Below are 17,169 nucleotides of genomic sequence, written 5' to 3' on the forward strand. Positions count from 1 at the left end.
TATCCATTACCCTTCACACTCTTCTATCATACTAACCGAACTTGTATTATTGTTCTAAAGTTATTAATGCTGTAGTGTGTATTCACCACATTAACATTACTGCCACTTCCCTTATATAAGTATAATGTTCTTCTTCTTAGTTTTTGTTCTGGTATATGGCTAATCTGTTACCTAGGTACAACTTTAAATGTTTTATCTCCCAGAAATAAAATTACTTTGTACAGCAGTACTGGATTCGCTTTATGGGATTCCTTATTTATTTTATACTGATTTATTTATTCTTTTCCGCTTAATTTCCCAGCACAACTTTTGTATATGAGCACTGCCACTATTTCTCCGTCTACCAATGTGGTCGCATATTCAGATGGAACGATGGCCACATTTTCATATGCACCGTTGCCGTCTATCGAGTCACACTCATTGAGAAATGTCAAGAGCGGTTTTATCCATACTGCATAAACTACAACGCAGTACGTCTGTCCCAGAGGGCCTCATTCCATAAAGTGCCATACTTCTTTAGGATACTGGGATACTGGTATTGAATGTAGCACCACTAAACGAACAGCAAGTAATCATAGAAATTGTTACGTAGTGTTTCACAGATCCGATGTCCTCCTAACAGCACGAGAATTCCAGGGCACTTTAGTATGTAGAAGATGCCTGCGGTGCCACTGTGGTAAGAGAATGCTTGATTGGGATCCAATGTACGGACGTTGACGAGGTCATGAGACACAGATCTCGGTCTCGATATGGATATGGATGGCGAGCGAAGCAGTATGTGTTTTTTTCGGTTGGGAACATCCTGCCTATCGCCTTTAGAAAGAGCTGGGATTTCATGCATATTGGTTACAGTAAGCATTTCCTGCTAAATTATTCACTCACACTGGTTATAACACTGATGTGGATCGAAATCATCTGTGACAAAAGAAGCCTATTCACCAGCTAAATACGAAAATGCAACTCTTTTTCCGAGGTTCACTGTCTTCGAATTTTGGGGTGTGAGAGATTTCGGTTCGCCTGTGTTACGTTTATGGTCATAGGTGAACCTGTGAACCTGTGGAGCAGCTGCTGCTTTTTTGGTCTCCATACTTGAGTGAACTCACCATCATTCCGTGGCAGTAATGTGAAAGTAAATGTTGAATTAAAACATGCTATCATAACTTACCGAGTTCACCACAACTTTGGACCTTACTGTTGTTCTAGCTGTACCGTAAACAGTTTAAACTCTAAGGCGGTAGAAAAAAAACTACATTTCGACTTATGGATTGCTCTCCATACTCATTATCTTAAGGATCGAAAACTTTGGTATTCGTGGTAATCAAGACTGATGTAGACATACAGATGGGATGGTTGTCGGTTTGGTTCTAACAGTATCTCTATACGTAAGTGTAACGACACATCTTTGCGAAACTTTGATTCGCCACAAAGAGAGAGGCACTAACACTTTCCCACGACTGGTGCCACTGAGCCGCGCGGGATTAGCCGAGCGGTCTCAAGGCGCTGCAGTCATGGACTGTGCGGCTGATCCCGGAGGAGGTTCGAGTCCTCCCTCGGGCATGGGTGTGCGTGTGTGTCCTTAGGATAATTTAGGTTAAGTACTGTGTAACCTTAGGGACTGATGACCTTAGCAGTTAAGTCCCATAAGATTTCACACACATTTGAACATTTTTGGTGCCACTGATTTCACGTGGGCTCTCCCGACTGCTCTAACTTGTACAAGCAGTCTGGATTAAGAACTCATTTACATTCGAAGTATCGTTGACGGTGTCGTAATAGAGGAAAGTAGACCCCACGAAAGTACAACAGAGGCTCCTAGTATGTGAGGAGTGTTGAGAGAAAGATGGAGACGTCCTCGTGGAGTGCCCTTGTGCCGGTTAGAGAATAATGTTTATGAAGTCAGATTAATCCACCTCATTTGTTTCGAGGAATCGAATCAATCCACTCTTCACTAAGTGCACTCAATAGATGTAGTAGTCATTTCGTTTGAATCATCTATGTTATCTGCTACGTCAGATTCTAGTAGTCAAGAACCGTTTTAGTGTTAAAATTGTTTCTGGCGGCTTTATCCGTCCCCCGCTATTTCATAAAAGGTTAATTGGTGGTATTCATGGCGTCATTTATTTCCAGCTCCTGGTTTCATATCCACTCAGACGCGATACCACATTTAAGTATTCTGTTCTGGTAACAGGTCTGTGTGATGTAACTTATATATCTAAGTGCATGGCATTTTTTCCTTTGATAGCGATACTTCATCGCGCTAATACCACTGTTTAGTGTGTGACTGACCAGACGAGTCCGTGCTCCCGTGGTCTAGGTTTACATTACAGAGCAGGCTCTACCTAACTTCCACTGTTCTTAACAGCAAATTCCTGTGGTCGCAGTCCCACTGAAGCAAGAAGTAGTTAAACTCACTTGCAACCTGCGCTACAGTTCCGCTATGACGTAGCCAGATGCTTTGGATATGTTTTATATTCCTGTAAGAGACCAGCCAAACAAAGATGGTATTCCGCAGAAATCCGTAACGAGGCGGTTAGGACAGTAACGACTTTGTCGCAAGCTTAAAGTCAGCTTCTAATGTTACACCATGGCCTCGAATGTGCAATACTGATAAGATGAATGTGACTCCGACTGGCAGTGAACTTCAATCAGTTGTGACTCGACAGGACGGACTTCTATAACCGGTGGATCTGATGTCGTTTTGGGGTACCATTTTTCACCCACTGATATATTCCGAACCCATGGCAATTTTACAACTGACCCTCACTTTCCGTCAGTAATAATTTAGCGTTCAACCTTATGTTTACATTGGGGTATTTTAACCAATGGTCATTAGTGTTACTAGATTATTATAAAGTGAATCGCTTTCTTACACCTTCATGTAAACATGAGAGTCGATTACATTTCACATTCATGGAGGTACTTCTCGATCATGAGAGTTTCTCAATAAATATGTATCTGGCACTTGACAAAGCCAACGGGCTTGCCGCACTGGTAACACCGGTGCCCGTCAGATCACCGAAGTTAAGCGCTGTCGGGCTGGGCTCGTACTCGGATGGGTGACCACCCGGTTTGCCGAGCGCTGTTGGCAAGCGGGGTGCACCCAGTCCTTGTGAGTCAAACTGAGCAGCTACTTGATTGAGAAGTAGCGGCTCCGGTCTCGGAAACTGGCATAAGGCCGGGAGAGCGGCGTGCTGACCACATGCCCCTCCATATCCACATCCAATGACGCCTATGGGCAGAGGATGACACGGCAGCCGGTCGGTGCCAGTGTGCCTTCATAACCTGTTCGGGAGAAGATACTTGACAAAGCCCACAGCGCTTACAGCCTGGGATGTAATTGCTGTTTCTTCGTTCTCACCCTGCCTGGCCGTTTCTTCCTCTGTACTCTTCCTGGTAGTAATGATATTGACTCACCTCAGTGGGCACTTCTGCGGCACATCGATAAATATCATTTCTTGTTTCGTGAACACTATTACAGACTGCACTGTCAGTTCGTGCACGTTGTCCTCAAACAGTGGAATATCTTCAGCCACCTATTTCGCCTTAGCGCGCCCATTACCGTTGAGATGTGAGTGGTTTGATGTTACCATAACTTATTCAGCTACGACGGCATATGTCTGACAGATGTTTCTAGGAGTGCACTCAACAGAATTATGGGTAGATTGGCGGGACTAATGCTATGGAATCCAGGATTAATTAACCATGAACTTAAAACTGTGAAGATATGCATAGGTTAGAATGTTAGAGCAGATTACTGCTCATGTAGAGTGTAGTGTAACACGATTAGCTCCTGGAGAAGACTTAATCCAATCAAGAGACTGATGACCATACAGTACGATGTATTGTCTCTGGTCCGTTTTGTATATAACTTTGTGATGACGTTTTATGTACTTCTAACAACAGTATACATATTTACAGCAAATACACGGTAAAGTATCCACAGAATTGTAAGCAATGGATCTTACTAACAAACACATAAATTTATTTTTGTACTGCTTGTCTCAATAATGCGCCAAAGTTAAGTATAATGCACAATTAATGTTAGCACATATGGAGTTATTAGTAATAATTAGCCTACATCGTTCGCCCTGATAATAAATTATTCCTTGCGCTAAAGGTCCTTAGCTACATGTAATATGTCCATACTCGTTTCACATTCTTTTCTCATAGTATCCAAACATTTATTATTGCTCTGTACTTACTAATCTTGTATTTTTTTAAATTCACCCCACTGACATTACAGCCAGCATTCCCAGTGCGCTGTGGGAGGGGAACAAGTTCATCTTGGAGGATGGCAAGGAAGTGATGCCACTGCCAAAGCGTGTCAGGATCATGGCTAAGGATTTTGAGGTGTGTGGAAATCAAATAGGAGGAGAAGGTGTGGTCAACATGGGAGAGGAGTTCCTGGACGGACATAGATTGTGGCACAGGTGATGGTTAGGGACAGAAAGAAGATGCTGAGTATGAGGTGTTCAGTTGGGTCACTGAGGAGGGCTGTGGCCAGACAGGGATATGTTTGAGGTAGTCAGTAGCGACCACGCCTCATGGTAGGGGAAGGGGATTGTCAGTACAGTGAAGAAGACAGGCAGAAGTGCAGATAACATGGTGAGGTTGTAGGGAGGTTTTATTATGGATGAAGGAGTTGAGCTGGTGCTGGGGCAGGGTATGCTTGAAGAGGCATTTGTTGGCAGGGAAGGAGTGGATGTTTTGGTAGAGGAGAGATATTGTTGGCTTTTCTGGGTGGGGAGGGGGGAGGGGACTGGAGAGAGAAGGAGAGAGGATTAAATGAGGGTGTTGAGGCAGGTACAGGTGGAGTAGGCCTGGTTGTGGGAGTATGTGGTGTAGATGTTCAAATGGAAGACGGAGCAGGTGGCAAGGGAGATCTGCTGGAGGGTGTGGTGGTGTGGAAGGGGTTTACATCCTGGAAGACAATGGATGCTGTCTTCAGCCAGAGAGGATGGGCAGAGGGAATTATTAGGAGGGATGGGCTAGTCGATGGAGTGAACAGGGATGGTAAGCTCAGGGTTCCTGGGATGAGCTTTGGCCTTGCATTTGTAGTAGTAGTGGGATGGTATTCCTTGCAGGAAGGAGGAGAGGCCAGGTTAGGACGCTGTTTCAGGGAGTGAGAGGCTCTGCAGTGGTGGCTTGTGGGGAGGGGGATTTGCAGTTTTGGGTGAGGTGATCACTGTATAGGTAGGTAGCATCGCTGGCAGGGATAAGATTGAGGAGGGAAATAGGAGGAGTCAATGAGGAGGCGACAGTGAAAAATCAGGGCAAACTGAGTGAGGAGATGATCAATAGAGGAGGCATACTTGCTAAGCTTGTGCATCAGGAAGATAGGATTGGAGTCATTGTAGATTCGTTGGTCTCAGCAGATTTCTAGGGTGGGGTGGGCATTCAATTTCGCCAAAACCTGCTCCTCTGTGGCCACAAGGCTGAGATCCCTGATCACAGCAGTGAGGGTTGGAGGATGAACAGGGTGTTAGGGCTGACAGGAGAGGAGGAGGTAAGGAAGGCATGGGGGCCAAAGGTGACATGGAGAATTTTCCAGAGTAGGTCAGTATGGAATGAGGGAGAGGGGGATTTCATAAGGACTGAATTTCCGTGGGGGATAAGCTGAGCAATGGGGGCAGAGGGAACATACTTGTGTATTTCTAGTGGGAGGGTGCGGGTGTCCAGAAATTTGGGATCGGAGTTGGAAAGGACGAATGTGCACAGGCAGGGGCTGAGAATGCGGTAGGAGGGTGAAACGCCTGGTTAAGTCCCCAGGACAGAACAGGGAGTTGGAATAGTGGAAAGGTGCCAAAAATGAGCGGCTGTCAGTTACACTCGAACACATATAACTTTATTTAGTTGCCCAAACACTACAGTGCAAATTTCCGAGCTTAACTATCGGCTGAAAATGTCACACAGTCTTATGGCTTAAGGGCACAACCTCTTTAATTTTTAAAACTGCTGAAGGCCCATGATTTAAAATACAACTACAATAAATTTTCCAAGGCAGAAGGCCCAATGCCTTATCCTTAAATAATTCTAAAAAAGGAGGCTGAAGGCATAAACAGTCTAAGACTTAACAGTAAAGAATTTTACTTTTAAAACGACTGAAGGGCCATTATTGAAAACACAACTACAACAAATTTTTACAAGGCAGAGAGCCCAAGGCTTTATCCTTAAATAATTTTTAAATGAGGCTGAAGGCCCAAACAACCTAAGATTTAACAAATAAGGAATTTAAATTTTAAGACGGCTGAAAGCCCATGATTGAACCACACAACTACAATAAATTTTCAAAAGGCAGAAGGCCCAAAGCTTTATCCAAAAATATATTTTAAATGAGGCTGAAGGCCCAAACAGTGCGAGACTTGACAAGTGAGGAACTTTCAATTTTAAAATACCTGAAGGCCTATTATTTAAAAACCCAATTAAAAGCATACAAACCCAAACCATCGGCTATGAGCCATTAAAATACACAATAAAACACCAATTAGAAAAGACAGTACAGCCAGCGGCGCTCAGAAGTTTCCAGGGGTCAGTTTGCACTTGAAATATTAACGTTCGCTTAGGGGAGACAGGTAGTCGGTCCAACTATATCCAACCCGCTGGCAACCCAATCAAGAGACATTCAACGGACCCACCGACAAGATGACTTGCTTTCCACCCGACCAGTACACAACTGTTGGGAATGGAGATGATGAGGCCCTCATGTGAGGCAGAGGCACTTAGAAGTGAATTTGAGTGCTCTGTGGTGACGACTGTGATGCATCGGGCGATGACAAGGGCAGGGGAAGCAGTGGAAGTTTCCGGGGTTGTTCTGAACCTGAAATATTAATGTTCGCTTAGGGGAGACAGGCGCAGAAGAAGGTGCAGGATTCACTGCAGGAGCAGGAGCAGTATATAGTTGTGATTAAAGTGCAGGGGAGGAGATGGAAGGGAAGGAGATTGTGAGGTGGAAAGGTGGAGCATATGGGGAGACTGGAGGAAGCACTCCAGGATGTAATGGTGGGAGCAGAGGAAGGGAAGGTGTAAATGTATGTGGTTGTGGGGCTGTCCATGGTGGACTGTCCAGAGGACTACCGCAGACAGGTCGAGCCAAGGTAGGGAGAGAAAACCAAGATGGGGATAACCAGGAGTCGAAAACAGGACAGAACAGGATGGTAATGGCAACAGTGACAGCCACAGCAACGGCAATGGCGAAAACGACGCCGGCGGTTACGGCGGTGGTGACAACGGCCACGACAGGCAGAAGAACGACACTGACAGCAACAGCAGTGGCGACAGGTGCCAGGGGTAGGCAGCGAAGGGCGACGGACACGAGCAGCAGCAGCAGGAAGCAATAGGCAGTGGCATCAGGTGGCGACAGGCACCAGCAGTGGACAGCGATGGGAAGCAGCAGTAGACGAACACGGGCAGCAGCAGTTGGTGGCACTGAACAGCAGCAGTATGTGGAGACAGGCACCAGCAGTGGGCAGCAATGGGCAGGAAAAGCGGGCAGCAACAGTCAGCAGTAGTGGGCGGCAACAGGCAGCAGCAGTGGGCGGCACTGGGCAGGAGCAGTGAGTAGCGATGGAGTCCAGCAGTGGGTGGCAATTGGCAGCAGCAGTGGATGGCACTGGGCACCAGCGACAGGTGGCGATGGGCATAAGCAGTGAGAGGCGATGGGCAACAGCAGCAGGCGGTGATGGGTGGCAGCAGTGGGCCGTGACAGGCAGGAGCAGTGGGCAGCGACGGGCAGCAGCAGCGGGTAGCAAACAGCAGCAGCAGTGGGCACCGATGGGCAGCAGGAGTGGATGTCAGTGGACCGAGAAGGGCAGTGGGTGGCAATGGGTAGCACTAGTTGGTATCGATTTGCAGCAGAAACAGGCAGCAGCAGTGGGCAGCAACAGGCAGCAGTTGTGGGTGGCATCGGGCACCAGCAGTGGGTGGTGACGAGCACAAGCAGCAAGGTGTGAATGACAACAGCAGCAGGCGGTGATGGGAGGCAGCAGTGAGCAGCGACAGACACCAGCAATGGGCGGCAACAGGCAGCAGCAGTGGATGGCACTGGGCACCACGAGTGGGTGGCGACAGGCACCTCCAGCAGGTGGCGACCGCACTAGCAGTGGAGGGCAATGGGAAACAGCAGTGGATACCACTGGGCACTAGCAGCAGATGGTGATGGGCACCAGCAGTGAACGGCAACAGGCAGCAGCAGCAGATGACATTGAGCAATGGCATTGGGTGGCAATGGGCACCAGCAGCAGGTGGCGACAGGACCAGCAGCAGCAAGCAATAGGCAACAGCAGCAGGCAATGATGGGCTGCAGCAATGGATGGTAATGGGCAGTAGCGGTGTGTAACAATGGCCAGCAGAGTGGGTGACACTGGACAGCAGCAATGGGCAGTGATGGGCAGCAGCAGTGAGCAGTGATGGGTAACAGCATCAGGTGGCAACAGGCAGCTGCAGTGGGCAGCAACAGGCAGCAGCAGTGGGTGGCGACAGGCTTCAGCAGTGGGCAGTCACAGGCAGTAGCAGTGGGCAACAATGGGCACCAGCATTATGTGGCAATGGGCACCAGCAGTGGGCAGTTATTGGAAGCGGCAGTTTGCAGCAGCAGGCAGTTACAGACCGCACATGTGGACAGTGATGGGTAGCAGCAGTGGGCATCGACAGGCAGCAGCATCAAATGTCACTGGGCACCAGCAGCAGGTGGCACAATCACCAGCAGTGGGCAGCAATTGGCAGCAGCATTGGATGGCACTGGGCACCAACAGTGGGGGGGCAACGGGCAACAGCAACTGCAGGCAATTCGCAACAGCAGCAGGCAATGACAGGCTGCAGCAGCGAGTGATGATGGACAGCAGCATCATGTAGCAATGGGCAGCAGTGTAGGTGGCACTGGGCAGCAGCTACAAGCAGTGATGCGCAGCAACAGTGGGCGGCGAAGGCCAGCAGCAGCGGCGAGCAACGTACGCCAGCAATGGACGCTGGGGCAACAGTAGTGGACAGTGATGGGCAGTAGCAGTGGGTAGCGACAGGCAGCAGCAGTGGACAGACACGGGCAGTAGCACTGGGCGACAATGGGCAGCAGCATCAGGTGTCCACAGGACCAGTTGTGGCCAGTCATTGGCAGCAGCAGTTTGAACCTACAGGCAACAGCAGATGGCAGTGGTGGGTAGTGATAGGCAGCTACAGTGGGCAGCTCCAGGCTGCAGCAGTGGGCAGCTCCAGGCTGCAGCAGTGGGCAGCGACAGGCAACAGCTGTGGGCAGTGACAGGCAACAGCTGTGGGCAGTGACAGGCAGTAGCAGTGGGCAACAACGGGCAGCAGCAGTGGGTAGCGACGGGCAGCAGCAACGGGTGGCACTGGATAGTAGTAGCAGGGAGCGACACGCACCAGCAGTGGGCAGTGACGGGCAGGAGCTGCAGGCAGTGACAGGCAGCAACAGCAGGCAGCGATGGGCACTGGGTAGCAGCAGTGGGCAGTGATTGGCACCAGCTTCAGGGGGCGACACGCACCATCAGTGGGCAGTGACGGGCAGGAGCTGCAGGCAGAGGCATTCTGCAGCAGTGACCAGCGATGGGTGGCGACCGTCAGCAGCAGATGGTGATGGGCGGGAGCAGCTGGCAACAGGGTTGAGTGTCCAAAAGTCGATTTGGTCCTTGAGCGTAGTCCAGACAGCGATAATCTTCTGGCTTGTCTAAAGAAACTGGTTCTCTACTTTAAAAAAAAAACTTTTAAATAATAAAACATGACCTACACAAGGAATCAGATTACCCCTTTTAGTCATGGACGAAAAAAAAAAATTGGAATAGTCTTTGTCAGAACGTGCAGAATCTTATGTGAGACCAATAAGACGTCAATGTTAATCTAAATATGGTATGCCAATGTTTACGTAATAAAAAATATAAATTAGGTAATTCAGTACAATTATTATAAAGATGCGATAAATCACTTTAACGGGGCCAAATGAACAATCAAAGTCAATATAATTCCAGTAAACCTGCAAAAGTAAAAACAAATTATTGTAGGGGCCTACATAGACAATACGTAATTTTGTTTTGAAGCTGACAGCCATTGAGAAAATAGGTGCAGTTTTCAAGCAGTAATGGCGGATAGCATCAGCTGGTAATATATGTAATTTTATGGTAGCTAATTTTACTACACAAAAAAATAAAATATGTACTCCCTCAAAAAGAAAGTACAAACAAACATTAAAATAAAATCATAATGAGCAGCAAAATGTCTGAGAAGAATTTAGAAATAAAATTATTAATTTAACTTTAATTTGGCGGGTTTTCAACACTGTCAACAAGACGAAGTAATGGAAAGAATAGTTATTGGGACTAAACAAAATTGACATATTGTGACAGTATTTTTAAAATAGTTAATTTAACTGCAATTGTCTTTAATTTTGAAATGAGAGAGAGCGTAATAATTTTCTTTTAATGTCTTAAATGTTGCTGCAGGCAGTGCGATGGCGTCAGCGGTGGTCCGCGCGGACGAAGTGTGAAGTGAATCCTGGTTCGTGGCGTGAAGATAATGATGGATCCTCCTGTTTCATTAATATTCCAGTTACGGCGGTGGTCCACGTCTCTGTTGTAGTCGAATCTGCTGACAGCATTGGCGCGATAATAATAGTTCCAGTGTGTCCGTTGTCGTTAAGCGCGGTGCGAGTAGGTCGGAATTATGCAACGTCTTTAGCATTTGAGATATATATCCGGTTAATGCCAATACTTCGCACAGTTCTTTCACGGTGTTGCCACAGGAAAACAGTCACATGCGTTTATCACTACAACAGTCCGTTAAACATCAGTTCAGTTTACGTCGTCGCCTTTAAGTCAGTTTGGACGATGTAATAAATGTTTCTTGATCAAATCACAACACTATTCTTTTACTGAACATTTTGGTTTGTTCCACTTTCGCGCAATTCTAACAGTTAGTGTCTCCACACGACAATGGTGTCTGATTCAAGGCTAATTGTCACAAGTACAGACAGTTTGTAAAATCGTCACCGCAAACACTCGATATATTTTTCAGGGTTTACTGTTCACTTAATAGTGCACGATCTCCTATTAATACAGCGGACGCACTGTAATTAATTGTTCCTCCGCGTATCACCGTCTTCCACGCCGAACTTTGTCACATTTTTCCACTCGCGAACCGGCCGCGTACAGCAACTCGCACGCTCTCTATCGTTAGTCGTTCGCTCACTCTCTGACACAATACTTCTCCGAGCCTAACCAAAGATTTACAAAGCATATAGAACCAGAACATTCATATTCGTACAATAGAGAATATAAAACAGTAGCAAAATGAATGAAGATACAATGTGACGTATTAACAAATAAAGAATAGTTGAAATAAATGATACATTATGACATGGTAATGCACAAAAGATAAAAAAATATTTTCGACTTTCGTGGAATGTCTTTACACTTGGAAGGTAGGGGAATCCATATTATAGCTTTCCCCTGTATAAAGGACTTGTGAAGCGGCATTACTTGGGAACGATACACACTTGTACCTACTTCAAATCACATTCTCATCCTAGCCAAGAGGAACATGTGAAATATGTTGCACGATATTTTTAAGACTATAGTTCTCATTATTTTACCTGAACACTGTGTCCCAAGATGAAGAACAAAACTAGCCAGTAATCCCCGGTCTACATCAGCGCCATCTACTGAGTGTAGTGTGTACCTGAGGAGCAGGCCAGGCGAGTAACCACCGGTCGCCGGAGCCAGGCTAATCCGCGACTTCCTGTTGCTGCCTGACTACTTCATGACTCCTGCCACCGCACGACGAGAGTCAAACGCCATAGACTAGGAAGTACACATTAGTTCCAACCCTGACATAGACTCCTCAGTTTAAATAACCTGAAACGGGGGCGTTGTTTAGTCGATATACCAAGAATTTCTCACGCTAAGTGTAGATTTCTCCCTTTTATACGGATTATTTTCGAAAATGGAAGATATCGAACCATAGACGCGTTTTCATATCGCTACTTGTTCTGCAAATCCTGTACAACACTACAGGGTAGGCTAGATTTCGTGGGTGTTTCCAGCCAGAGTACGCCAGAACGAATATCGAAAAGGGCTAGAAGACCAGCACCAACTTGTCCTGCGAGCCCAGACCAGCATTCATCAGCAGGTGGGAGGGATGCCGCACTCCTATTGGCTCTCTGGATGAAATGGTGGGTGGAGGGGGTAGAATTTATACAAACCCTCGTTGTGATGCTGTCACTCTCATTCTGCCGTCGTCATTTCACTTTTGTCTTTTCTAGTGTGTGTTTGGGTCTGCTTTTTTTTTTTTTTTTTTTTTTTTTTTTTTTTTTTTTTTTTTTTTTTTTTTTTTTTTTTGTTAACAATGAAGTGCTCAAATTCCAACGACAGCATCAACGGTGGTAGCAGCGGCAAACGTCTTCACCAGGACAACCTGCCATGTAAGTTAATTGTTCTATTCATTCAATGTACCTGTGTGCCCCATTACTTTAGTATCGCTCACAGCAACTGTTCAGGTCGTAATCGGTACAGGCATAGGTCCGTACTACTGAGATTTTGAATGGTTTTCTGCTGTAATTTTAGTGTGTGAAGAATTTTTGTTCTGTAACGGGTATTACAACCCTTCTTTTTGTTTCTTGTCGTAGCAGCAATCATCGCTGACATGCTGGTTGAGTTGGACCGCCGGCAGGAGGCGGAGAGACCACTGCACCAGCCTGCACCAGCAATAAACTAGCCGGGTGAGCAAGAACGTAAATGCAATATTTTTTTGTAACGTGTAGCTGTCACGAAAAATATTTTTTTCCACGTAACATTCTGTGGTTCTAATGATGAGGGCGGGGAATGTATATACATTTACTTTTCTTAAAATGTTGCATTCAGTTGTCTAAGACATAGTCTTTGCTCTACTAGGAGTTTCTATAGTGGGCGAAGAAGAAGAAGGTTCAAGTGTCGAGGTTGAAATTCAGAAACCATCGATTCAGTCTTGTAAGTACCAGAATTCGATATTCAAATTCAGTGTGTGTGTTTCGTATATAAGTAATTTCAGTGAAACTCTAAATATAGATAAATGTAAATTAGTGCAGATGAATAGAAAAAGAATCCTGTAATGTTTGAATACTCCATTAGTAGTGTAGCGCTTGACACAGTAATGTTGATTAAATATTTGGGCGTAACATTGCAGAGCGATATGAAGTGGGACAATCATGTAACGGCAATTGCGGGGAAGGCGGATAGTCGTCTTTGGTTCATTGGTAGAATTTTGAGAAGATGTGGTTCATCTGTAAAGGAGACCGCTTATAAAACACTAATACGACCTATTCTTGAGTACTGCTCGAGCGTTTGGGATCCCTATCAGGTCGGATTGAGGGAGGACATAGAATCAATTCAGAGGCGGGCTGCTAGATTTGTTACTGGTAGGTTTGATCATCACGCGAGTGTTACGGAAATGCTTCAGGAACTCGGGTGGGAGTCTCTGGAGGAAAGGAGGCGTTCCTTCCGTGAATCGCTACTGAGGAAATTTAGAGAACCAGCATTTGAGGCTGACTGGAGTACAATTTTACTGCCGCCAACTTATATTTCGCGGAAAGACCACAAAGATAAGATAAGAGAGATTAGGTCTCGTACAGAGGCATATAGGCAGTCATTTTTCCCTCGTTCTGTTTGGTAGTGGAACAGGGAGAGAAGATGCTAGTTGTGGTACGTGGTACCCTCCGCCACGCACCGTATGATGGCTTGCGGAGTATGTATGTAGATGTAGATGCAGAAATGGAAATCACGATTTTGTGATTGTATTTCAGTGAGCTAAAGAATACGATTTTCTGTTGGTATTTCGGTGAGCTAAAGGATACATTTTTCCGTCTGTATTTCAGTACGATTTTCTGTGTGTGCCTCTAATATTTTCAATAAATAATTACGTTCAGTATCTTATTGTTGCAGGCAACGTCAGCGAGCTACATAGATGGCTCGAAGGAGGGGGCGAAATACTGAAGTGTGTACATGAGATGGCGGCAGCTGAGGACGCTGAAAGGCGGCGCCATCTCGTCCTTTTGGGTGAGGAGGAAATACTGGACTGGGTGGGGGAACTACCAGAAAGCCCAACCGAACTGCTCAAGCCTTGGACCCAGAGTGTAAAAGATGATTATAAGGCAACCGTCGTGATTACAGCATATAATTATTATTATTCTGGAATGTTGTTATTTGTTTACACCAAATATTAAAAATAGAATCTTGAGCATTGTACTTAATTTTTTTTTTCGTTTTCGCCCGTTACAGAGGCGTCACCAACACCGCCACCACAACATCTAGTCGTGGTACGGGTGCCTGGAGCAGTGGTTGCGGGGGCGGGACTCAAACACACGCTCGGCTGGCGTGCAGTGCCCAGCAACAACAACGCGCCACTGCCGCTGCGCTGTCTCATACACTCTGGCGTCTGTGGGTTGTCCAGTCGGTGGAAGAAGAAGAGCAACGATGTCCCAGCCCTCAGGCTGGCGGTGGTGAACGCTCCAGCAGGCAGCAGCAGTACCAACATGGGTGCTCCCACTGGGCCTCACCGTCGCAGCCTCCCACTACTCCAAAAAAAATGGTTCAAATGCCTCTGAGGTCATCAGTCCCCTAGAACTTAGAACTAGTCAAACCTAACTAACCTAAGGACATCACACACATCCATGCCCAAGGCAGGATTCGAACCTGCGACCGTAGCTGTCGCGTGATTCCAGACTGTAGCGCCCAGAACCGCTCGGCCACCACGGCCGGCCCCACTACTCCAGCCCACGCTGATCGGCCTCGCCGACCAAAGGCGTGTGTGCCTCGGCGCATCCCCCTCATCCCAGCGAGCGCCTCCTCCTCAGCGCTGCCATCCACCAGGCAGACGCAGTCGTCGCCTTCATCTACTAGACGTAGTATTAACGACAGTGTTAATGATAATGATGCTGTGGCTACCGGCAGTTCCCTCTCCCGTCCTTTCGGTGAAAGACATCAGGTCAGTGACACTATATCGCAGTTAGAATACTCGGTGATTGTGGTCACCTTTAACGAGTGAATTTCGTTCACAGGGATCGAGAATCCGGCATGAGGCTACCACGATCCTGTGCCTTCCTACCATGGAGAAAGAGCTCCTCAGGGTCGTTAACAATCGCCGTATCCCACCATAAAATGCGGTGCAGTGCTGTGTATCGGACTGTCACCCTCACCCACCGCCCCCCAAAGCTGCCATTGGTATTGGAGAGAAAAGTCTTCATTATCTTTGGGGGAAAATGGTGTAATAACGTGGAGCGTATCAATTGCCGAGTGGTTTCCTGAATCCACCTTGAGAGCCATACTGGCCCGGTTTTCCGATACGGAAGTTAAGAGTCAAAGCACTCAGCCGAATACTGAACCTGGGCCTCCACACACATGTCTACGATCTAGTAAATGGAACGTCCATCTATATTAAGTTCCCTAACGATATAGCTGATAAGAAGGCATGTATGCCGGCCGAAGTGGCCCAGCGGTTCTAGGCGCTACAGTCTAGAACCGTGCGACCGCTACGGACGCACGTTCTAATCCTGCCTCGGGCATGTATGTGTGATGTCCTTAGGTTACTTAGGTTTAAGTAGTTCTACTGTGTCCAGACTAAGCGCCTGCAACTCTCGCTTCCCGCGAAGCAGACCGGTACAGCGGGCCCCGGGCCGAGTAGGGGTCAGCCTGGCCGGTCGTCCCAGAAACACAGACGCTTCCCAGAGACCACCAGGATGCGTCCACGGCGCCGCAAGAGGTCGCTACAGCCGCGGACCTCTTTCCTTCCGCTCGACAAGTGACTGCAAATAGAGAGAGCCATATCCATGCGCCGAGCAGTATTTAGGCTGGCGCAGGAGCCTGGAGAGGCATCTCCGGCGGTACACCGAAAGGTTGCCGCCCTTCGATAGTGCGATTACAGCGCTCATCGAAGTGCTAGGTGTTACAGGTGCCAGCCAGCCAGCCAGCCAGCCAGCCAGCCAGCCAGCCCAGCAGAGCCGCAGCGGTCCAGCAGCAGCAGCAGCAGCAGCAGCAGCAGCAGCAGCGGTCCCGCTCCCGGTCCCGGTCCCGGCCTGCAGCAGCGGTCCCACCGGCAGCAGCCAGCCAGCCAGCCAGTCCTCCTCCTGTGGCGGCAGTAGCAGCAGTAGCAGTAGCAGCAGCAACAGCAGCAGCAGCCCCGGCCCCGGCCCCGTCCGTGGAAGCAGCAGCAGCGGCTGCGGCGTTCCCGCCGTCGCCGTCGCCGTCGCCGTCGCCGTCGCCGTCGTCGTCGCCGTCCGACCCTGGTCGTCCGACCCTGGTCTTCGATCGTCTGCGTCTTCATTGTTTCCCAGTTTTGTGTCCTTTCCTTTTTGTGCTGTGCTTTTTTTTTTCTCCCTGTCGTCATGTCCGCCCCCACCACCACCGCCACCACTACCACCACCGCCATCGTCTATACATCCCCTTCCGCCGCCTCCACCACTATCACTTGGTGTGCCCAGTCACACCCTCCTCCTTCCATCCCACCTCTCCTCACTCTCCCTTCGCCATCACTCTTTGTCGCCCCCTCTCCCCCTTCCTCCTCTCGCTCCTCTCGTTCTGATCCTTTCCCCCCACTCCCCCAGCCTGTCACTGCAGCTCCGGCTCGGGTGGTGGCCCGTCGGGCCACTGTCCCCGCTCAGCTCTCTCCGTCGCCTTCGCCGTCACCGCCACCGCCGCCACCGTCATCATCATAGCCGTCACCGTCGCCGTCGCCTTCGCCTTCACTGTCACCATCTCCGGCGCCGACTGCTGCGTCCACGCCGGGACCTGTCCCTTCCCACCCGCCCTTCTGTCGCCGTCAAACGCCCTAGTGGCACCCCCACCTCCTCCGCTCCCAAAAAAGCCCCGCCCCGACCTCCGTCCCCCCCCCCCAGGGTGCCATGGATGTCTCCCCGCCTGGCCCTGCTCCCTCCTCCTCCTCCTCCCCCCCGAGTTTATACAAATATCTCCTGTCCCATCCCGATCCTTCCTTTCTCGAGGCCCGGAATCTCTCCCTCCTCCTCCGCCAAAATTTCCCTGGTGCCCCCATCTCTCTCATTACTCCCAGACGGGATTCTGTTCTCATCTCCTCCCCCAGCCCAACCTTCCATACTGACATCCTCTCCCGCCTCCCCATCACCCGTTTTGGTCCCAATGCCTCCCTTACCCCTGCTCCTTCTCCTTCTCCTACCCGCCAACC

At 48.4% G+C, this 17,169-nt stretch overlaps 1 long non-coding RNA gene across 2 annotated transcripts; it reads left to right on the forward strand.

Moving 5' to 3' along the window:
* Window positions 1-12,627: 12,627 nt before the first annotated feature.
* LOC124619225 lies at window positions 12,628-15,509 on the forward strand. Of its 2 annotated transcripts, none has more exons than XR_006980061.1 (4): window positions 12,628-12,718; window positions 12,891-12,965; window positions 13,917-14,107; window positions 14,253-15,509. It is a non-coding gene; the product is annotated as an uncharacterized LOC124619225 (long non-coding RNA). The 2 variants fall into 2 exon arrangements; XR_006980060.1 differs by having other exon boundaries at window positions 13,917-14,030.
* Window positions 15,510-17,169: the final 1,660 nt, after the last annotated feature.

Source organism: Schistocerca americana, chromosome 6 (genome assembly GCF_021461395.2).
Source record: "Schistocerca americana isolate TAMUIC-IGC-003095 chromosome 6, iqSchAmer2.1, whole genome shotgun sequence".
NCBI classification, from domain to species: domain Eukaryota; kingdom Metazoa; phylum Arthropoda; class Insecta; order Orthoptera; family Acrididae; genus Schistocerca; species Schistocerca americana.